Raw genomic sequence first — 24,089 nt, 5'->3', positions numbered from 1 at the left:
CTAGGAAAAGGAGCAACTAGAGATGGAAAAGTTGTTCAAAGGTGTGAAAAAGATAGGAATATGTGTCACTGAAGGATGTGTGCCAATAAAGGGCTCCATAAGGTAAGAATAGAGGGAAAAGGAGGGTCTAGTGTAATTTCTGGGATTGGTATGTGTCCACTCCACTTGGTCATAGAGGAGGAGGAAAGGAAAAGTTTAGGAAAGAGGAAAAGTGTCTCAAGGAATAGTTAGCAGAGAAAGAATCGCAGGAAACAGCACTAATGATTAAACTGTTTAGGGCATGTTGTGAAAGAAACATTATGGCTTGTGTATAACTGCCTGCACTTAAATTAATTTTTTCCTGTGCAAGGAGGGGTAGAGTACAAAAGGGAAAAGGCAATGGAGAAAAAGGATGTGAACCTAGATGACCCTGACTCTTTCCTAACCTAAGAAAAGAAAGTAAAAATATGTTCTTAGGCCAAATCTAAAGACAAGAAAAACTTCAGCTTCCTCATAAAGACAGGACGCATCACTGACTAGGATGCGAAAAGATGAAAAGCTCATGAATCATAAGGAAACTCAAAGAGGCCCCTGGACTTCTATTCATATACCTCTTTAAAAGTGTATTAAATTATTTTTCCAACTAATGTTATCAAGTGAAATCTTCCATCTGGCTGCACTGAGAAAGAATTTCAAAGTTGTGGAATAGTAGAATCAGAGCTGGAAGTAACCTGAGTGTCTTTTCAGCCAACCCCCTCATTTTTCTTTTAGCAATTCTGGGGTGTGATGTAAACAGACTGTAGCGAGTCCACATGCACCAGACTTGCTCATTAAAAACACAAAACGGGGCTTCCCTGGTGGCGCAGTGGTTGAGAGTCCGCCTGCCGATGCAGGGCACACGGGTTCGTGCCCCGGTCCGGGAAGATCCCACATGCCATGGAGCGGCTGGGCCTATGAGCCATGGCCGCTGAGCCTGTGCATCCGGAGCCTGTGCTCCGCAACGGGAGAGGCCACAGCAGTGAGAGGCCCGCGAACCGCAAATAAAAACAAACCACAAAACGGCTTGTGACACCCCTGTGTTCCTTTCCAGCTACTATCTGTCCCTCTTTCTTCCTAGTGAACCGCCTTGCAGTAGCAGTCTACATTTGCCCTCTCCACTTCTTTGCCTTCCTTTCCCCTCCCCAGGCCACAGAGCTGCCCCTCCATTGAAACCATACTCACTCAAGGCCCCTCACAAAACTCACTCTTCCATCTGTGCAAAGAGGGCTTCAGAGCGAGATGGCTGGACTTGAAATCTTGCTTCTGTCATTTACTTTCTGTGTAACCCTGGGCAACTTCACCTCTCTGTGCCTCATTTTCTCATCTATAAAGAGGGGATAATCATCATCATCATCATCATATCATCATCATCACCCCTGCTTCACGAGGTTGTTTTGAGAATTGAATGAGTCAAGCCGTGTGAACTGCTTAAAAGGGTCTCTGGCATGTTATAATCCCTTAATAAAATAAATCTGAGTTTTCTTAGCTATCATTATCTTTTTTTTGGCTGCGTTGGGTCTTTGTTGCTGCATGCGGACTTTTCTCTAGTTGTGGTGAGCGGCACTACTCTTCGTTGAGGTGCACGGGCTTCTCACGGTGGTGGCTTCTCTTGTTGCAAAGCACCGACTCTAGGAGCGCAGGCTTCAGTGGTTGCAGCGTGCGGGCTCTAGGGCACACCGGCTTCAGTAGTTGTGGCACGTGGGCTCAGTAGTTGTGGCTCGCGGCTCTAGAGCGCTGGCTCAGTAGCTGTGGCTCATGGGCTTAGCTGCTCCGCGGCATGTGGGATCTTCCACGGCCTGGGATGGAACCCGTGTCCCCTGCATTGGCGGGCGGATTCTTTAACCACTGCGCCACGGGGGAAGTCCCATTATCTTTCTTGATAGCTTTGTAGTCTTACTGTTAACCAGTTCCCTCCTTCCAAGCTTCCTTCCATCCCTCCCTCTTTCCTTCTTTCCCTACTTCCCTTTTTTACAAGTATTTGCATGTCTCTTTATCCTGTACCAGGACATTGGGGCTACAGTAATGAGCAAGACAGCACATGCTAATTCTCATGGGCTTAAACTCCTAGTTTTCCTCTTACCACTCTATTAGCTGCTTCTTAGTTTTCAGTGGACGTTCCTTTTCCTCCCTCTGCCTCTCGACCTCTTAAATTATCCTCGAATTTCGTCTTCTTATCCTAACATGTTTTCCTGAAGATAAAGACATCCATCCATAAAGGCTATTCCAAACCTGTCTTCTGGCTTGACTTTTCTCCTAGGTCAACGCTTCCAACTACATATTAGTTGTCTTCCCCTATTACAGAGAGACTTCAATCCCAAGATGTACAACCCAGGATAGATTATCTCCCCAGCGCAGCCTCCTTTCACCATTCCTGGTTTTACCGTGTGGTCCACGGCACCACCACCCATCTGGACACTTACATCGGGATCCTCTGCGTTCACCTACTTCCCCCACTTCAATCACATCACAATTCTACTTGCTTCGCAAGTGTGATCTCTCTTCTCTATTCCCACTTGCTTCATTCAGGCCTTCTTTATTTTCCTCTTTGTAGAAGACCAGCCTTCTCAATGATCTCTACTTCCTGTCTTCTGTTCCACCCATCTAGGCTCACACATTTTCTAAGACAAAAACCTGATCATTAATTCAATCGTGTATTCATTCACTCATTTACTCACTTGCTCTCTCACTTATTTACTTAGTAACGTTGAATGAAAACCCACTGTGTGCTGAGCACAGATCATTTTATTTCTCTCTAAATTCCTTCCAAGGTGCCTTGACTCCCTTTAATTACCCCGGTGTCTCTGTACATTCTGAGTCCTCCCTCTGCCTCCACACACGCCTTGTTCCCTTGACAAGCCACTACATGCTCTTCATAACTCAGCTCAAGTTTCTCCTCATTCATTCATTTGTTCATTCACTCATTCAACTCTGTCCAGTGCTGGGGCTAGAGCAGTAAATACAACTGATAAATCCCTGCTCTCACAGAATTTACATGAGGGAAACAGACAATAAATAATTGGACAAGATGATTGCAGATTGTGATAAGGGCTGAGGAAAAAAAAGACAAAGTCAGGCAACAGGGAGAAAGAGAGAGAAAGAGTTGAGTTTCTGTGTGTGTGTGTGTGTGTGTGTGTGTGTGTGTGTGTGTGTGTGTGTGTCTGGGGGTACCGTTTTGTTTTTTTTTTAAATTCTTTTCCATTATAGGTTATTACAAGGTATTGAATATAATTCCCTGTGCTATACAGTAGGCTCTTGTTGGTTAACCATTTTATATATAGTAGTGTGTGTATGTTAATGACAAAGTCTTAATTTATCCTTCCCCTTGGGTGGTACAGTTGTGTTGTGGTTTTTTTTTTTCCCGGTACGCGGGCCTCCCACTGTTGGGGCCTCCCACTGTTGTGTCCTCCCCCGTCGTGGAGCACAGGCTCCTGATGCGCAGGCTTAGCGGCCATGGCTCACGGGCCCAGCTGCTCCGCGGCATGTGGGATCTTCCCGGACTGGGGCACGAACCCACGTCCCCAGCATCGGCAGGCGGACTCTCAACCACTACGCCACCAGGGAAGCCCGGGTGATATAGTTTTAAATAGGGTGATTGGTCAGAGAAATCTTTTCCGATGAGGTAGCATTTGAGCTGAGACCTGAATGAAGTGAGAGAGTGAGCCCTGTCGATATCTGGAAGAAGAGCGTTAGGGGTCAGGGAACAGCCAGTGCTAGGGCTGCGGTGGAAGCAGGCCAGGGTGCTTGAGGAACAGCAAGGAGGTTCGAAGGTGATCAGCGAAGGGCAGTCAAGTGAGTCCCTGTGATGCCAGCCTGATTTTGCACAGCAGAGTTGAGCGTTCATTTCTCTGTGGCTCAGATAGTGCTTGGTATTACATTATGCTGTTACAACATGGCATATGGTTGTCTCTATTTATTTCTGTCTGTTTAATTGCTAATACTGCAAGCCCTCAAGGGTGGGGACCATTTTGTACTCCTTTTTATATCCCCAAAGCCCATCCCTGTGCTTGGCAGGTGCTTGAACCTTTGCTGAATGAATGAATCAGAGGCCTTTAGATGCGTTCTCACTAGTGAGCCATCTGATTGGGTTTCTGGGTTCTTACTGCTTTCAATACTTTTCTTTCATGTCACTCTCTTAGCACCTGGTATTGATCTTTCACTTGCTTTGGCTACTTTCCTCCTGGAAACTTGAATCACGGACATTCCTGCATTGATTTCCAGTCATGACTCTCCACTCCTCCCCAGGTTTCTTTGTCTTGCAGTGATAAGTGTGCCTTGTGTGGGCAACACCAAGGAAGGGCTCTACATATTGGAGCTGTGGAAAGCTCACAGCAGGAGCACTAATAAATGAAGATAAATGTACAGAGTGGGGTCAAAATACAGAAGGACTTGCAAGTTGAGTAAAGAAGAAAAATACAGGCAAGTGACTGTGATGATTTAGAAATGTCACCCTGAGATTGTACTTTAAGGTTTTATAAATACCTTAATCTTTATTGTCATCACTTATTTTTTGTGCAAGAGTAAATAAACTTAGCTTATTTGCATATGACCAAAAGGTCATATATGCATATATTAGAATAGCATGCTTTCACAAGATGTCCGTTTCTGAAACTGGTGACATCTATAAAATGAGACATTGTATTTTTTTTTTAGAACAGGAAGTTAAAGTTGCTTTTTTAAGGATAAAAATCTCAAAAATTGTGAATACAGGTGACAATCATTAGCAAACCAAAGCCTCTAACTTGTTGAAATAGGTGTTGTCAAGAATGCAAGCAAAATGCACATATCACAAAATAACTCTAGCGCTCCTTATGTATAATCTACTTACTCTATTTCATACATGATTATAATAACTTGGTTATCTATTTTTTTTCAGGTCATAGCCGATTAAACATAATAAAGTATCTGGGCAGGAAGGTGGTAGAGGAAGTCACAGCAACAAAATGGATGGAAGGCACACAAGAGGCAGAAGACATCAAGCCCTCAAAACGATAGCCATTTAGAGTCTCAAATGCAAGGCAAGCAAGGCAGTTCCTCCTTGTGGCACCATCATACAGGTGCATAACAGCTTTATCTGCAAGGTCAAGTCAAAAGTTTTTTAAAAAGTTGCTTGTTTGTTTTTTCAAATTTCATTTGGTGACAAAGTCTGACGACTTGTGCTTGTTTGATAGCAAATCGAATCTGAGGGGCTATGAGGCTACTTATGAACTTCGTTCTAATTTGTGTGAATATGATTTGCTGCAGAAATAATGTGTTAATTACAGACCCTGCTGGGTTGCTATGAATACGTATGTGGTATAAGCGTCACGTTACCTTCACAAGATGCAAACATCTGGTTGCAAGGGTTTGGGTAAGGAATTGTGTACTTGTGAAGTACAACCCTTAATGTGCACAATGATAACTATGGTTAGTAAGGTAACCACTCTGCTTAATAAGAGAGTGTGGAAAATGCTTTGAAAGCTTTGCATTAAAAAAAAGTGTCCATTAAAGGAAAGGAAAGTGTATTCGGAAAACCAACACGCGTTTAGAGATTTCTGTGTGTGTGTGTGTGTGTGCACGCGTGTGTGTGTGTGTATCCAAGTTCTTTAAGATGAAATTAGACTTGGAATCTGGGGCATATTTTTGCTGTTGTCTTGCCAAAACTTGGATTTAAGCACTGTTATCAGGAAAATTATCTTTAAGGTTGCTGGAGTTTTCTTGAGCACCAGGGCTATTGGAGTGAGAAAGCTAATGAGAGATGCGAATTTGCTTCTTAAAACCTTTAAATTTGTAACAGGAGTTCTCTTTTGTTTTGTTTTATTCCCTTCCCACCTCCCCCGCCCCAGGATTCTACTGTCAATGGAGAAAAAAACTGGGGTGCCAACTTAAGGAAACAGAGTCTGCATTTGCAATTCCAATACGGTCCCCAAAGGGAATTGTTAAATAGCCTGAGGGTTATTTTAGCTCAGTAAACTAAAGATACTTTAGACTTTAGGGATGGAAATTTTAAAACTCTAGCTGAATTCTAGACGGAGTAAAGAATTCAGAAACACAAAATTCACAAAATATTACAATGTTAAATTTTCTCTGCCACAAAATAATACAGGTCCGTGGTTAAAAATTCAAATATTATAGAATTATATTAACCGAAATAGTGAAAGGAACTCCTGCCTCCACCGTCATCTCTCTTCCTATAAAAGAAACTGTTAAAATATGGCTTGTATTTCTCTAGCTGTTATTCTTTTTTTACATAAATTCATTCCTACTACAGAGTGTATTGCAACTCACCTTTCCCCTCACCCCACTTAACAACTATATATCTTGATGTCCATCCAAGTTAGTGGTTAATATAACCACCTCATTCTTTTTCATCATGAAATAGAATTCCATTTTATGGCTTTACTGTAATTTAAAATTAACCAGTTTCTGAAGGTTTACTTTTCCTCATGGTTATTTTATTTTTCTCCTTTGATTTTCATCTGCTTTCCTGGTTAGGCACACGTAGAAAAATAAAAAGCTTAGATTTGATTAGAGAAAGCTGTAAATAGTGAGATAACTGTTTTCAAATGGCAAATTTCCAGTTCTGTGGAACGAGCAGTACAGTTATCTCAAAAAGATGAAACAAGCGATGTCTCTTCTGAATTGTAAAGAATATTCAGGTGTTACTAGTAAAGGAATGAGTAACTCTCAAGTGTGAGAATTAAATTTTCCTCAGCTGTACCGAGGCATTAGAATTTCTGGAGGAAATAAGCCTTATTGTAAAAATCAACTTTCACACTTAAAATTAGGGACAGAGTATCTGTGGTCCTGCTCGGAAAGGAGTGTTTTATGTACAGAGTTCACCAGACATTCGAAGGCCAGGGATAATAGGCGATGAGGCATTCTGATGACCTGTGTCCAGGTAAATAAGAGAACGGTAACTGGATCGCTTTCACCACAAATCAGAGTAACAATTGCTCTGTCCCTCCTCTGTCATTGTATGCAATTCAACAGTCTTTTCCTCCGCAGGAGCAAGGAGTGTAATTAAGGTGAACACCTGTGACACACATTACATTACTATTGCAATTTATCTATAAAGACTCTCTGTTCCATTTCGCTTCCTGCCCCTCAGAAGTAACCACTATTCTTAATTTTATGATAAACATTCCTTTGTTTACATACTAGTTTTAGCAAGTATATACGTGTTCCCAAATAATATATCATTTAGTTATGCTTGTTCCTGAGCTTTGTAAAAAGGGCAACTTACTGCACATAATTTTCTGTGATCTTAGAAACTTTATGTTTCTAAGAGTAATTTATTCTGCTGAATGTGGTGGTTGCTTCCTGACCTTCACTGCTATAGAATATTTCATGATCTGACTATATCAAAATTTATTTTTCTTTTTTTTTCAGTTCGAAGTATTTTTAAATTTTCATTCACGATTTCCTCTTTGATCCATGGTTATTTGGAAGTCTAAATCCCACTTATTTAAGTGAATCTTTAGAAATTAAAAGGTACTGTTATTTAAGTTTTAAGTTAAATCTTAACAAAAAAATTAGTCTGAAATATATTTCTAAATCTATTGCCTTGCAAGCAGAGATTACAAGGTCTAGATCAGGGATCAACAAACCCAGCCACGACCTGTTTTTCTGCAGCTTGTGAGCTAAGAATGGTTGGCACGTTTTAAATGGTTGAAAAACACAAATATTTTGAGGTATGTATAAATTAAATAAAATTCAAATTCAGAGTGCCTAAATAAAGTTTTATTGAAATACGGCTATGGTCATTTGCTTAATTACAATCCTTGTTCCTGCAGGAGGAGAAGATAATTGAATTGCATAAGCATATTGACTATGACAGCTTTCAAGTTACAGGGGCAGACTTGAGTGATTGCAATAGAGACCATTGACCTACAAAGCTAAGGTATTTACTATCTAGTGCTTTACAGAAAAAGTTTTTCAACCCTTGGTCTAAATAATCCAAATTCTTTGAAATATGTTAAGGTACACTGGTGAATTTATGTAAATATTTCTTACGGGTTTGATGAGAATGTGTATTCTCTTATTGCTGTATGTCGACACTGTAATCTCTAAATATTGTATACCTTATATCTGTATCTATCTATGTACATGGAGTTGTCAATAACTTATCAATAGGTGAGAGAGTATTGAAGTAGCCCCACCATAATGGTGGATTTATCAATTTCTCCTTGTAGATTTGATCATTATGTGGTGCCCTTTCTATCCCCAATAATGCTTTTTTATCTTAAAGTCCATTGTGATTGTGTGATTTTAATGTAGCTACACCAGTCTTCTTTTCATTATTATATACCTGATATATCTTATGGTTTCCATATCCTTATGTTTGTAAATAGCACATAGCTATGTTTTTAAAAACTACTTTGACTCTTTTAGCTGTAGAATTTAATCCATTTATGTTGTGATTACTTACATATTTGAATTTTTTCCCTTTGGTCTTTCCTTTCTATTTTCTATTTGGCCCTCTTTTTCTACAATTCTTTCTTGTATTTTTAAAATTTTTCTTTGCACGGGGTAAATAGGTGGAGATACTGTTATGTTTATTTGTTTATTTCTTATTGCCTTTCTCTTCCTCTGCTGTTCTGGAATTTCTGCTTTCTGTGTCTATTCTTTCAGAGTCTTTAAGATACTGTAGAACATAACCACCAAAGCCATGTTCTCAAATTCCAACTTCGTCACACAGTAGTTAGATGACTTGTGGCTCATGTTTTTGTGTCTTTTATTTTCCCTCATGTATAAAATGGAGACTGTCAGAAGATTGTTGGAAGAATGTAAATGAGTTGATACATAGACAGCATTAAAACATTGTAAATATCATATGGGTAGTTTCGCTTGAAATTCTATCTTGAATGCTTTTCTTACAGACATTTAAAATTAATACTTTAACCCCTTCAAAACAATACAAGGACCGCAGAACAGTTTAACTCTGATCATCCTCCAGCTGATTTATGTTATCGCCCAATATTTTAATTGTGCTTTTTAACCCCACAAATTTGACATTATTATTATTATTATTATTTACAGACCAGTTTTCTTTAGATTACCCCAAATGTTTATCAATTTATTTGCTCACCATTTTTTCCTTGCATCTCAGTATTTCTTATTGGGTCACTTCCTTCATCCAAAGGTGTGTTTTAGGAGTTCGTCTAGTGAAGGTGTTAAAAAGCAAAGCTTTTATTTTTCTAAAAATGTCTTATTTCCATTTTTGTTCTGGAAATATAATTTTTCTGGACACAAAATTATAGGTTGACAGTTATTTTTCTCAACATTTAGAAGATATTCTAGTGTCTTCTGGCTGCCATTATTGCTGTTTAAAATTCTTTGGTCTACTTGCTTTTCTTCTCGCAATGCTTTTTTTTTTTCTTTTTGGTACGCGGGTCTTTCACTGTTGTGGCCTCTCCCGTTGCGGAGCACAGGCTCCGGACGCGCAGGCTCAGCAGCCATGGCTCACGGGCCCAGCCGCTCCACGGCAAGTGGGATCTTCCCGGACCGGGGCACGAACCCGTGTCCCCTGCATTGGCAGGTGGACTCTCAAACACTGCGCCACCAGGGAAGCCCTCGCAATGCTTTTAATATGGCCTTTTCCTCTGGTGTTTTGCAATTTCATTCTCGTGTACCTTGGTTTGGTTTTCTTTTCATGTATATTATTTGATACATGTATATGTTGTTCTTTCTCTTTCTGGTTTTCTTTTTAGGTATTCTACTTGATACGTGTATATGCCAGTACTTCCTCTCTTGGTGGATTCATGTCTTATATTAATCTTGAAACACTGTCAGCTATAGACTATAACCTATATCTAATCTAAGAGAGTAGACTGTTAGTAATCTGTTAGTAATCTAACAGTCTCTTCACCTCTAGCCTCTAACCTATTCTTTTTGGTGTCTCATTCTGGGACTCTGATTAGATAAATGTTACATCTTCACATTCTATCTTCCATAACTCTTTAAAATATATATATATATTTATTTATTTATTTTTGGCTGCATTGGGTCTTGGTTGCTGTGCGCAGGCTTTCTCTAGTTGCAGTGAGCGGGGGCTACTTTTCAGTGCGGTGCGGTGCGGTGCATGGGCTTCTCATCGCGGTGGCTTCTCTTGTTGCGGAGCACGGGCTCTAGGTACGTGGGCTCAGTAGTTGTGGCTCGCGGGCTCTAGAGCACAGGCTCAGTAGTTGTGGCGCACGGGCTTAGTTGTTCTGCGGCATGTGGGATCTTCCTGGACCAGGGTTGGAACCCGTGTACCCTGCATTGGCAGGCGGATTCTTAACCACTGTGCCACCAGGGAAGCCCCCAAAATGTGATTTTATCCTCGTGAATAGTCCACATGAGCTTGAGAAGAATGTGTATTCTGCTGATTTCAACGATGTCCTTACTGATTTTCTACCTACTGGATCTACCCATTTCTGATAGAGGGGTGTTGTCATTTACTTGTTTTTGACTAATAAAGTTCCTTGTAGATAAGTAGGGGTTACACTTGGAAAGACTCTTTGTTAAAAATATTTCACTTCCCTTCATGCTTCAAAATTTTCACACGTCTACTTATATGGTATATAACAAATAAAGCATTTTCACATTCAAAGAATAAGCAAAAGTGAATTTGCTACACCCAAATAGATGTAAAGAACCATAACAAACAAGAAATATAGATATCAATTACAAGATAAGAAGCAAAAAAAGAAAAAAAAAGAAAGAAAAAAAAAGGATAAGACGCAAGCTCAAGCAGTTTCTAAAGTGGGAGCAAAAATAATCATCCAGCAGTTTGGCCTGTTTCTTCAGCAAGGCTAAATAAGAATGTCAGCTGTGGCCAAAAGGAAATTAAGCATATCTCAACTTCAAGATATGCTTAAAATATTTAGATTAGATCATAAAAATAGTAATATTCTTAACTACAGTAAACATTATCTAACTTATCCATAGGTACATTTTGCATTACTTGGCTTTAAGACTGCCTACAAAGATAAACACAGCAGTCCCTAAATGATACTCGCACATCATACTGAGGGATTGGAGTAGAGAGGGTGTGTGAAAAGTACATTTGATTCTTGGGAAGTTTACATATAGTTCTCGGTCTTCAGGTTACATTTAGCCATCATCATTTCTTCATATTTTCTGTGTCTAGCCTTTACACCCAGCTATAGATTTTACCTGTTTCTCAAGTTTTGCTAGTGTACTTTGTATTTGGGAGACCCCATTCACTCCATGTATCTACCTTCATTCTGTTCTAGATCATTTTCATCTCCCATACCAACATTAGCAAATGAAACCTTCAAGAGGGAAAAACTTGTATAAGGCAGCACAATAAACACGGGAGTTGGACATCAGTTCTCAGCAAAAGTGTAAAAAGATTAACTTTGGTTCTAAACACTTAGAAAAGTAATGGAGATCATTGATACCAAAACTGGTTCATATTTCAAAAGGTCCTGTTTATTTTTTTTTAAGAGTTACTTGAACTTGTAGATTTAGGAATGCTAGAGACAGTGACTTTTCATTTCAGCAGAGCATGTAGAAAACCTTTTATGAAATCCTTCTTGGTTATAGCATTGTTGCATGAACTAAAGTGCTTGATCTTGAAAAGTATTGGTTCATAAATGATTATTATCTCAGAGCTCAGTTTTGGTGGTGGGCTGCAAGGCTCTTTTGTAAGCCTGTTTTATGTAACTGTTCTTTTTTTTTTTTTTTATTAGACTTAGGTGGAAACAAAGAAGGCATGTTCATTAAATTTACAGATGTTATAAATTTAAAGTGATCGCTAATAATATTTTAAAATCTGAAATTATGTCCTAAAACAAACAAGATGAAATTTAATATGGTTTAAAGGTAAAAATTAGGTTTAAATATTAAATTATGGAAGTACAGACTATGTAAGGTGAAAGATATGGTTTAATTGTAGTCTGTGTGAAATTGACTTGGATATTTGATCTGACTCTCTGTAATATGCTTGCTAAAAATCCTAATGCAAGTTCGGGATGCATTATTGTCAGGGTATGCTTGGATCAAAGTGGCTGATCCCTGTGTGACTCGGTTCTCAGCCCACCGTATTTGAATGTTGTGTTCTCTTCTGAGTGTACAGTTCAAGGAGAAAAGTGAAAAATCAAAGCACATTCAAAGCAGGGTATGGAATGTGGTTATGAGGGCTCACCATTGCATTTGAAGAACAATGAAAGGTTCTAGAGATTTTGAAGAAGAGGAAAATATGAGAAGATCTGGTAGTTACTTAATAGTTGGTTCAAATATTTCAAGGCTTGCAATGTCTATAAGAAATGAGATTAATTTTGTGTGGCTCTTTGGGGCAGAACCAGCACCAGTGGTCTAAGTTAAGGGAAGTTGATTTGATGTTCACAGATCAAATGACACAAACTTTAGAGTTAAGCAACCCTGGATTTTAATTCTGGCATCAGCATTGGCTTTGGCAAAAGGAATGAAACATCTGAGCTTCATTTTCCTGCTAAATAGGTATAACAAGGCTCATCTCATTTTAAGGATTAGAAATAATAATATAAAAATGGCTTAGTTCCTGGCATAGGTACTCAATGAAAAATAATTATACATAATATTGATAAAAATAGAGATTTCCAACAATGGAAAAGTTTAAGTGGTTGATGGTGTAGTGGAAACACTGGAGAGAGGATTTCTACTTAAGATAGCAGACTAAGGTCTGTTCCAACTTTTAGGATAATGGTTTTATTTCCCATCTTGGTTTGAAATCTCTCTTTCCCCTGACTGTGCTTCTCCCATGCTTCACAAAACAAGCAGGTCCAATCTACTTTAACCAAGTTTATTTTATAGACTTTCATTGATTTCTGAGAGTCAAGTGACCTTAAAGAAGTTAGAAAGGAGGGGGTCATAGCTATGACAAAGCTGGAGTTTCAAGAAGAAGCAAACACAATGTTACAGATGGAAGGACTTCTCACTTAGTGGCGCCGGGGGCTACTGGGGGGAGAAGAAGATTATAAAGGTTGGTTAGGTCACGAGAGGCATTATGTGAAAGAAGCCTCCACTACTTCAAACCACATCAGGCTCTTGGTAAGAGCTGCGAGAAAAATAGGATCCAAGGCAGTCGTGCGATGCGGGCGAGGCAGGTCTGGGCTTGCTGCTTGCAGGTAAGGACCAGTAGTTTGGAGACTCTCCGGGACCGAATGGAGGCCCTTGGGTGCCACCAGTTTAAGGCATGAGTTGAGGAGATTAAAAAAAAAAAAAAAAGGAAACGACAAAAGGGGAAAAATAGGTGGGAGGATCCCAGCAGGAAGACCAAGGCTGGAGGGTCTTTGGGTGCTGCAGGTTTACTGCCCGCAGGTTAGTGGCCACGAATTGCACACTAAGACCCGGGGCGCTGTAACTGGCGCGCTCCCTCCGCCAGGAGCATCCACTCTTGCCCGGGGCAAACCTCTCCTCGCGCTCTACTCCTTCTCACGCCTCCCAGCTGCTAGTGGGTCCTGCTAGGGCACTTCTGAAAACCCGTCGGCGGCTCAGAACTTCAGTCCGACTTCGATCGCGGCCTTGATAACTCGGCGCGTTGCCTTGCCCTCTCTCCTACCTTCCGTCTCCCGCCCACCCGGCCCCGCTGGCCAGTTCTCCAACAGCGCTGCGGTCGACCAGATGCTCCGCGCTTCGGCTGCCGCCAAGACCCGGAGAGCGGAGCGGCTCCCGGCCGCGCGGCGCGCGCTCGCAGGCTCGCTCCCCGAGATGTACTGGGCATGCGCGGCGCGCGGCCGGCTTGGGCGAGCGGGTGAGCTGGCGGGCAGCTCCAGAGTTCCCCGGCGGCGGCGGCGGCGGCGGCGGCGGCGGCGGCGGCGGCGGCGGCGGCGGCGGCGGCGGCGGCGGCGGGCCAGGCGTTCTAGCCGAGCGCGAGGTCGGCGCTGAGCTCGCCCCGGAGACCGCGTCTCCTCGGCCGGACGCAGGCGGCGGCTGGGCGGCTCGCGGAGGATTGGGAGGGCGCGGTCCGCGTCGGGGGCTTTCTCCCGGCCGCCTCCCGCCGGGTTTGGGTTCGAGGCGCCTCCGGGGAAGCCGCGGCCCCGAGGGCAGATCCGAGGTAAGAGCCCCTTGGCGAAAGGCGCCCGCTGGGGTCCGGCGGCTTGGACTCTCCCTCGATTTTCAAAATCTGCCTTTGTGTGCCGGGATGGAGTGGTGCCAGGCGCCGCGTCCGTCTTCATTCACTTTGACTGCTTTCAACTGGTGTCGGGAGCCAGGTGTGCGAGGGCGCTGCCGCCGAAGTGCGTTCGCGGTCGGGTCCCGGGGCGCTCGGAGCCGGTGCCGACCCTCGGTCGCCCGCCGCGCCCGGGGCTCCTGCACGGTGGGCAGAGAAGATGCACACCGTCCTTGTCATATTTCCCGGTAACCTGAGCTTCCGCAGATACACCTGCGCTTCTCTGGTCGGTGGGGAGACTCCAGAACGAGTATTCTTCTCCTGGCTTGTCTTAGACTTGGGGTTTCGAGAGCTACCCTCCCCACCCCCAAATGGGGGGGTCTTTTCCAATTGACACTTTGCACCAAGGTCCCACCATCGTATACCCCCTCAAATTTCGAGAGAGCTTGTTGTTTGTGCATAGTTGTCCCTCTTAATTCCTGATGACTTTCCTTTCGTAGCGGGCTCCACTCCTCTCTCTCACCATTTTACTTTTGGGGAGACAGCCCTTCTGGTGTCTTTGTCACTGAATGCCTTTGGAGTGGATTTCCAAGACCCTGCCCGCCCCTCCTATGCTCTCACTTTCTACTTTCCTTTCAAGGACTACCTGTATGCAGAATCTTGGCACGGATTGTTCCCTTCCTTTGCACTGTTTCTCAAATCCTTCTTTCCCCGTAGTACCCGTTGCATCGCTGGACTCTCTTTGGGGGTAGGATGCTGTATTAGGTATTAGGAATTGAAATCCATAGACGTCAAGAGCGGTAGAGCATTAGGAATTGGAATCCACCTTTACAAAACATATTTCAATGACATGTATTCTAGCTTTAATTTATAAGGTTTCAGTTCTCGCCTCATTTAATAAGAGGAATAGCTAATGTCTTAAGAGTTCAGATAAAACTTGGTTTCAGAGGCATGTGACTAGTTTGATTTTGGCTTTATTTTTTTGGGAGATAGAAGAATTAGGATTCCCAGAAAGCTTCTTTATATACATATATCAAAGTAACTGTGTCGTGTATTGCTTCTAATTTATTTCAATTGAAAGGATATTATTCTTCTACAGCGACTTGGGTTTTGGAAAGTGTGAACTAGTAATTTAGATCATGTGGTCATTGAAAATTAAAGTCAATGTCGTCCTTTCTCACCTAGTATAGATTTTCTAGGAATTGGAGTTTTCTGGACATATTACTATAGTTCTTTCTTAAGTTGCTGGTGTGGAAAATTTTTCGTCATGGGTTCACATTTTTAATTACCAATTTGAAAAATAACCCACTTTATAGACTTGCCACGTAAAGGGTAGGGTAGAATGTATTACAAATGTAATAACATTTTATAGAATGCCTTTAGTGCAGAATTCAGAGATTAATACTTTTAAAAATTCCCCAAGTCATTCTCTTCACAGCAGAAAAAAAGAAGAGGAGAGTTAACTTGCTTTTAATTCCACTGTTGTGAGATAACCACTGTTCACAATATTTGATACATTCTCTTTGTAATCTTTTTTTTCTCTCACTTTCCAGTGTCATTGACTATCATTATATAGTAATTTTCAGCCTTTTATTAATACCAGGGGAATACTTTAAGTTGTATTCAGAGTGAAGATTCTCAAAATGGTTTATTCTTATTTGTTCCCTATTGGGAATCTAATGCTGAATTTTGACCACTTTGCTTGCTTCTGATCAGATGTGAAGATTTCATTTTGTTTTCATCTCTAGCTTTTCCTGCTTTCAATTTTTAAATCTTTGCTGATACTTTTTAGTTTGCTAGACTTTGCCTGTTTTGGTTGCTGTTCACAGTTTTGAGGAGTACTGGTCAGATGTTTTATTGAATGTCCTCTATAGGCATTCCTCTAATATTGTTCTCCTCAGACTGAGGTTTTGGGTTTTTGAGGGGAAGATCACAGAGGTAAAGTGCTACTTTTATCACATAATATAAAGGGTCCATACTATGCAACATGATTTATCACTGTTGATATTTATCTTGATCACCTGGCTGCAGTAGTAGTAGTTTTCTGCACTGAAAACTTACTCTTTTTCTTAATGCTTTTTCTTAGAAGGAAGTCACTGTGAGCAGCGCATACTTAAGGAGTGGAGAGTTATGCTTCTCCTCCTTGAGGGTGGAGTGTTTATATAAGTTTTGGGGAATTCTTTTGAATGGCAGATTTGTCTTTTTTCCCTATTTATTAATTTACTCAATCATTTGCTTATATTGGTCTGGCCTCCTGGATATATATTTATACTTTGGGTTATAATCCAATACTACTTTATTTTGTTCCTCAAATTGTTTCAGCTTTGGCCATTGGGAGCTCTTTCAGTTGGTTCCTGTCCTCCTTTGACATATCTCCATTAATGTAAGTTTTTTAAAAGATCACTTCCTTACTTTCTAGCATTAAAAGATGCTCCAGGATTATCTTGTATATTTCCATTTCCTGCCCTAGCCCTAGAGTCAGCCAGAAAGAATCTGGTTCATCTTCTTGGGAAATGGTGTTGGAAGCCAAGAAAGATCTGGGTTCTAGGTATTCTTGTTGCTACTGAGGTGTCATTACTTCTAGGCCCTCTCATCTGACAGCAGGAAATACATATGTGTGTATACAAACCCCTGTATGTACTCTTACAGAGGTACATGTTTCTCTTTGTAACCATGTGTATCTATTTTAAGGTAAATATGAGTTCATACGGTTGTCTCTTACTCTACCTAATCCATTACCACCTGTATCATCCTGGATTCCTCCCCTTGCTTATCTGTAAACTCATTCTAATAGGGAGAAGAAACCTGGCTTCCACCACCTGCCATCCATTTACTTAATTGTTCAAACCCATTATATGTGTATAGTGGTATCAAAATTGTTAACCTGTGCTCCCTTCACAGAGAGGGGGAACAGCTTTATCAACTAGAGTACATTGCGTATGTGTAGTACATTTTATAGATTTTTAGATTATATAGATTTTTAGATTTTATAGATTCCAATTAGTCTTACAGATTCCATTCCTTTTCCTCCTGTTCCTTTCATGAGGTTGTTGCACACATGTATGATACAGGTAGATACTTTTGTCACAATCTACATTCTATTTTGGGATCCCCAGACCTTCTACATGATTTTTTAAAAATTTGTGTATATTGTTTCACTCTTTGTCCTGTGACGTTCTGTGAGTTTTGACAAATGAGCAATTTCATATATCTATTATCATACAGAATAATTTCAACAGATTATTAAATCTTCTGTGTTTCACATATCACTCCCTTAACCCCCTTCCCCCGGCAACCCCTGATTTTTTTTACAGTCTCTATAGTTTTGCCTTTTCTGGACATCATATAATTAGAATCATATAGCCTTCTCTGACTTCTTTCACTTAGTAATGTGCATTGAAGGTTCATTCATGTTTTCTTGTAGTTTGATAGCTCATTTCTTTTTATCATGCAATAATATTGCATTGTATGGATGTATCACAGTTTGTGTATCTGTTCATCCATTGAAGGATATCTTACTTGCCTCTGGTTTTTGGCCACTATGAGTAAAGCTGCAATGAAAATTCATGGGTAAATTTTTATATGGACATAAGTTTCCAGATCAGTTGGGTAAATACCTAGGAACATGATTGCTGGATCATATGGTAAGATTCTGGTTGGCTTTGTAACATATTGCCAATCTGTTTTCCAGAGTGGTTGTACCATTTTGCATTCCCACCAACAGTGAATGCAAGCTCCTGTTGCTCCTCATCCTTGCCAACATTTGGTATTGTCAGTTTTTTTTATTTTATCCATTCTAATAAGTATACAGTAATATCTCATTGCTTTAATTTGCCCTTTCCATGACATTTAATGTTAATCACCTTTTCATATGCTATTTTCCATTTCTTTGGTGAGATGTCTGTTCTGAACTTTTGCCCATTTTTAATAGGGTTGTTTGTTTTCCTATTTTTGAGTTTTGAGAATTCTTTATATATTTTTGGTACAAGCACTTTATCAGATATTTGTTTTGCAAATATATTTTTCCAATCTGGCTTGTCTTTTTGTTTTCTTAACAGTGTCTTTACACAGCAAATGTTTTTAATTTTAATAAAGGCCAACTTATCAATTTCATGGATAAGCTTTTGGTGCTGTATTTAAAAACTCATTCTCAGACTCTAGACCACCTAGATTTTATCCTGCTTTCCTGCCCCTAGAAGTTTTTTAGTTTTACATTTATATCTGTGACCCATTTGAGTTATTTTTTGTGAAAAATGTATAAAAAGACACTTTTCACTTTTTGTGAAAAGGTTAAGTGTCTAGATTCACTTTTTTGTCCATGGACTTTGAGTTGTACCAGTAGCAAATTAATGTGATTTTTAAGTCAAGTAGATTATATATTAGGTTTAGGATGGAAAGGAAAGTGTTTTTATTTGATTTTTTTTTACATGTTTTGTGAAATTGCTTAAAAGAAACAGTTGAGAAATGATTTGGAAACCAAAATGTAATACTGCATAGACTATATGCTGAGATTGATTCCTGGACATCGTATATAATTCATTTCCTTCTTCCTCACTAAATCAGAGATTCTCCTTTGTGGAAAATAGAATTCTTAATACAGAGTAACATATGTCAGTTATTTCAGATCTAATCGTAGAACTAATTAATAAAGCTTTATTTTTCACAAAAAAGATCTGAAATAAGAGATTTGCAGGGTGTGTGCCGAGAAGAGGCAGATGATATACACACCATATAGAAACTTGAGACTTAACTGGTTTTGAATCTTATCCCATACCACTCCTCTTGCCTTTTTTCAAGCGGCCTTTTTTCAAGTACCTTTCTTTTGGTCAACACTTTGTGTTGTTGATATTGGGGCCAGAAGTATTGTTAAATTACAATTAGAACCAATACCCTTCAGGAAGCATCTAGAGAGATCAGACATCATAAAACTAGCATCTTTGGGTCTTCCCTGGTGGTGCAGTGGTCCCCGATGCAGGGGACACGGCTTCGTACCCCGGTCCGGGAAGATCACACATGCCGCGGAGCGGCTGGGCCCGTGAGCCATGGCCGCTGAGCCCGTGAGCCATGGCCGCTGAGCATGCGCGTCCGGAGCCTGTGCTCCTTAGCGGGAGAGGCCACAACAGTGAGAGGCCCGCGTACCGCAAAAAAAAAAACCCCAAAAAACAACAAAAAAACTAGCATCTTTGGTATGGGAGGCATTACATACATTATCTCTTTTAACTCTTACAAGAGCTCTTTAAGGCGGATCCCCTTATTTCCATATTACAGGTAAGAAATAGGCTCAGAAAGATAAAATGACTTGTCCATGGTCCACATGGGGAGAGAAGGACAGAGTTGGGATGGAAATCCTGATCTTTCTGACTCCAAAACCCATGTTCTTTTCACTTTGCTATGCTATCTCTAGTAAATGAAAAAGTGCTAAGATAGTATTAATATGTCTTTGATTTTATTCTTTTCTTTAACGCTGTACACTACTTAAATGACTACTGATCTAATCGAGAATGGCTCAGAAGATTGTGTTTTTGAGATCCATGGAGATTCTTTTAACTTTTTTTTTCTGTTGACTGATCTACATCCCACTGACCCAGAGGTATGAGGTATTGGAACATGTTTATAAAGAACGGACTGCCTTTAAAGAGAGGAAGTTGTGGAGGATTAGGAAAAATAGAACAAGCAATGGTAGCATTAGCTAGTTGTTTATCCCTTTGCCTCTCTGAATTATAAGTTTCTTGAGGGCAGGGAATTGAGTCTCAATGATCTTTAAGCACAGCACATCACATGTGCTATGCACTCACAAACTGTTTGCTGGATGAAATCAGCACTAAATATACTTTTTACAGAAGTTCGTTTAGAATGTTTAGAAGGGGATGAATTTTTCTTCACACAGTAAGTTGAACGTAATTACATTTCATTTATTCATTCATTCATCATTTATTGAGCATTTGTTGAGTATCTGTTCTGTGCCAGACACTGGAAACACAGAGGCGAATAAGACAGGGTCTCTGCTTTCTGTGATCAGGGAACCCAGAGAATGGAGGCAACCAGAGAACCATTTCAGTACAGTGTGTAGCTAAATGGAGTATGTATTAAACAAACAAATAAGCAATGGACTTTGCAATCAGAGAGACCTTCTCTGCCTTAGTTTTCTTATCTAAGGAGTGGAAACAGTAGCAGTACCTACTTGACACAGTTTTTGGGAGTAGGTTAAGTGAAAAAGAGAAAAAAATGTTCATGTTTATCTTTATATCTCAGTGCATAGGAGAAGGGAGAGGCTCACGGTGGTTGAGGGAGTCAGAAAAGTCTTTACTGGGGATGTGACCCTTGACTATTTTTAAAATAAATTTATTTATGTATTTACTTTTGGCTGTGTTGGGTCTTTGTTGCTGCACGCGGGCTTTCTCTAGTTGCGGTGAGCGGGGGCTACTCTTCGTTGTGGTGCGTGGGCTTCTCATTGCGGTGGCTTCTCTTGTTGCGGAGCACGGGCTCCAGGCACGCGGGCTTCAGTAGTTGTGGCTCGCAGGCTCAGTAGTTGTGGTGCACGGGCTTAGTTGCTCCGCGGCATGTGGGATCTTCCCAGACCAGGGATCAAACCAGCGTCCCCTGCATTGGCAAGCGGATTCTCAACCACTGAGCCACCAGGGAAGCCCTGACCCTTGACTTTCATAGGATAAATTTTTGAGGATAAGAATGAGAGTATGAGGTGGGACTCCAGGGCATTCCACGCAGAAAGGTAAATAAATGTGAAGTATGCAGAATGGGTGGGCATGATGAGAGTGGTGGAGAATTCTGCGTGTTTTCACAGACGGAGCCTCCAGGATTATTAGAAAGAACTGAATAAGCAGTTATTTTTCATTTTTGTAAGTAACAATACAATAGTCATTACACTGGAGTAGGAGAGAATAAAGGTACCAAACCTGTTTGAAGAATTGCACGAATCCCTTCTACTAATCATGTGACTTTCTGAATGTAGTCCTTTATGTAGCAAGTAAATTCTTGTGTTCTTTTTCAGTCCTGTGGCACTCAAGTGATTTTATTAAGAAAGAGCACTTGTGTGTTTGGGTGAAATCAGAGGTCCTCTCTCAAACCATATTTTTTAAAAAATTTAATTTAATTTTTTTTAAATTGAAGTATAGTTGATTTACAATGTTGTGTTAGTTTCTCTGTACAGCAAAGTGATTCAGTTATATATACATATATGTGTGTGTGTGTGTGTGTGTGTGTATATATATATATATGCATGTATACTTTTCCATCATGGTTTATTGAACTATTCTTATATTTAGTAGCATGGAAACATAAGAATCTAATATCCCACAAAGGTGGGATCTAGTCCTATTTGAGCCAATCCAGAATTCTAAGAACCATGAACAGTTTCTCAACAGAACCTGAAACATAATACTTAGGAACGTTCTAAAATAATCTGTTAAGTGAATGAATTATGTGCTTGATAAGAGGTCAGAGTTTTGTAGTTGAAAATTGTGTTTTTAATATAAGGAGAAAAAAAGGGGGGAAAAAAGATCAATAGAAGTTTATATTTAAGTAGAGGGAAAAAGATATTTTCAAAGTCCTCTATTCCTCTATTGAAGACTATTGATATGAATTCCATTTTATTTAGAAGATCCTTTATTAGCACCATTAGAGTATTACTTCTCTATCACCATTAGAATATTATTCCTTATCCTAGAAATACATGCATATTATTGATATATTTATTGGTTTAATGCAACAATAGAATGTTTCCAGTGTCTGAAATATAACGTTTGTGATCATTAAACACTGTAATTTTTTTCTGTGGATTCTAATATTTATAATGTTTTGTAATATTGCAATTGTTTCTAATATTTTTCATTAGAAAATAAATGTTTAAAAAAGTATAAGCAGCAAAACAAATCCATAAAGAAAAATATGGATGAAATTTGTCACTTTTGAGATGACATTGAACACAATTTAATTTTCTACAGTAATTTTGACATTTGAAGTTAATGGTAATCTTAGACATGAACATATAATAAGTATGTTGATTTTAAGTATGTTGATTTTTTAAGTATGTTTTAAGTATGTTGTTTTTTAAATTTTAAGAAAGATATACTTGTGATGAAAGAGAAAGAAGATACATTTAACTTTCATATGTGGAAGAAAACAGAACATTATTGTAGCTATGTAGATTTTTTTCCCCCAAATAAGCGTGCTAATCTTGTTTGTGTGTGTGTGTATGTGTAATCTCCAGTTTCTCTTTCCAGTATGTTTTAAGAACTTTTACTGTTTTATGAACAACTGTGTATTGGGATTTAGAATTATTACTTTTTAATTCAGAAATATTAATTTAGAAACCCTGTCTTTAGGTTGATTTGTCTTATTATTTTAGTGTATTTATCTACACTATCAGAACTTCTGATGTAAAGTCTGTTGAGTTTGTGCACTGTGGCTAGGTTATATATTTTTTACATCTCATGATCCTTTTAGTCAAGAGAGAACATTAATTTTGTTGGTAGTTCTTTTATTTAGCTCTTTTGTGGGGCCTTGTTAGACTCTGAATAATTTAAAAGCAATGGAATCCTTTCTGTGATAAAAATCTAGTCATTAGGCCAAATCTCGTAGCATTATTCACATGATACTCATGCATGTAAAGGTGTGGAATTAATATGTATGCCTGAAGGATGTGTATTAAAGAGGGTTTTTTTTAATTATTGAGGAAAATAACCCTCTAAAGATTTTAATGTGCATGAATTCACAGATTTGCTTAAAGTCTTATCTCTTCTGTTTTTAAGTGAATGATCCATGAGAGTCAACCCTGAACAATAATGTGTAAAGAACAATATAAAAAACATTTATAACTTCATTTAAATTCAGGAATAATTAGTCCTCTATTATATACAAATTATATCAATTATATATCAATTATATACAAATATAATTAGTATATTTGCTATCTTTATAGAATTATAGGAGAAATTAAGGGTTTAAAGTACCATTTCTTCTTTTTCTGTTATTTTACATTTTCATATATTTCTTATGCAAATGACTGAAATAAAAGTTTCAGCACCATTTATTAAAACATCTATGCACTTCACCGTATTTCACGTTTTTCACCTTAATCCTCAAGATTTTCTATGGTCTCATGAAGGAAATAGTCTTATAAAAATCTTGAAGCAGATAAATGACCATGTGGGTTTTCCCTTGACACCCCTTCTCCATCCTGCTTCCCTCCTTCCTGCTTTACCCCATCCTCCAGCCCCAGTGTTCGACCTCTTTTCAGCGCCCAAATGACGTTAGCTGAAAAATGTATCTTTCATAACTTTGCTATCTTTCCAGTTACAATTTGAACTCTTTCTCACTGCCTGGTGAGATCTCAGCCGTGGAGAGTGAAATCTGAATAAAGGAGACATTCATGGTGGTTATGACATTGAAGGTTAAGTTTAGGCTGCTGGAGAGTTTGAAACAAAGGAGTGATTGAAGCCCTCATCACCTTCATCTTACTTGGGTAGTAAGTAAATTATTTTGAAAGTAAAGTCTCATTATGAAGATAATGAAATCTTGTCCAGACTAAATACATTCACAGTGACTGACTTCAGCTGGAATGCATCTTAACACCATTCAGTTTTCGTACAAATTAGAAATGATCCACCATAGTTTTGTGTGTATATTAGAATATATGCTAGTGACTTTTTTTTTTTTTTTAACATTTTGTTTTGTAGGAGCCCCTTAACACTGTAGGGAATTTTAGAATTTGAATTCAAATATTTGTCAAGTAAATTTGTATAATATAAAAAAAAATTTTTATGGAATAGTCCATGGTCTTCTAAAGGGTCTTCAAATAGGAATAAACGTTTCCTCATCTTGGGACTTCCCTGGTGGCCCGTGGTTAAGACTGCGCCCTTCCACTCCAGGGGGCATGGGTTGGATCTCTGGTGACAAAGCCTCCCCTCCCACACCTTACCTATATCTGTTACCTAGAGTTATTTCCACTTTCTCTCTTTCCCAGGCAGTTGGAATATTT

General features: G+C 39.5%; 1 protein-coding gene and 1 long non-coding RNA gene across 6 annotated transcripts in view; both read left to right on the top strand.

The window, feature by feature from the left end:
* Nucleotides 1–10,470, top strand: part of LOC125960581 (uncharacterized) — a 65,937-nt gene extending 55,467 nt beyond the window's left edge. Inside the window, exons 4-5 of one of the 2 annotated variants that reach the window (XR_007470389.1) lie at nt 4,892–7,688; nt 7,791–10,470. This is a non-coding gene — a long non-coding RNA (uncharacterized LOC125960581). Of the gene's footprint in view, nt 1–4,891 lie in introns of both variants that reach the window. The other variant, XR_007470388.1, reaches the window with a different exon arrangement.
* Nucleotides 10,471–13,781: 3,311 nt separating this feature from the next.
* The window catches only part of EPS8 (epidermal growth factor receptor pathway substrate 8), a 191,604-nt gene continuing 181,296 nt past the window's right edge, over nt 13,782–24,089 (top strand). For 2 of the 4 annotated variants that reach the window (XM_049695108.1, XM_049695107.1), the window contains exon 1: nt 13,907–14,038. The gene's annotated coding sequence lies outside the window, so the exon portion shown is untranslated. Of the gene's footprint in view, nt 14,039–24,089 lie in introns of all 4 variants that reach the window. The other 2 variants (XM_033408187.2, XM_049695106.1) reach the window with 2 other exon arrangements.

The sequence above is a fragment of the Orcinus orca genome, chromosome 11, assembly GCF_937001465.1.
Source record: "Orcinus orca chromosome 11, mOrcOrc1.1, whole genome shotgun sequence".
NCBI classification, from domain to species: Eukaryota; Metazoa; Chordata; class Mammalia; order Artiodactyla; family Delphinidae; genus Orcinus; species Orcinus orca.
The sequence above is the reverse complement of the archived record's forward strand: the minus strand, read 5'-3'. Positions and strand labels throughout refer to the sequence as shown.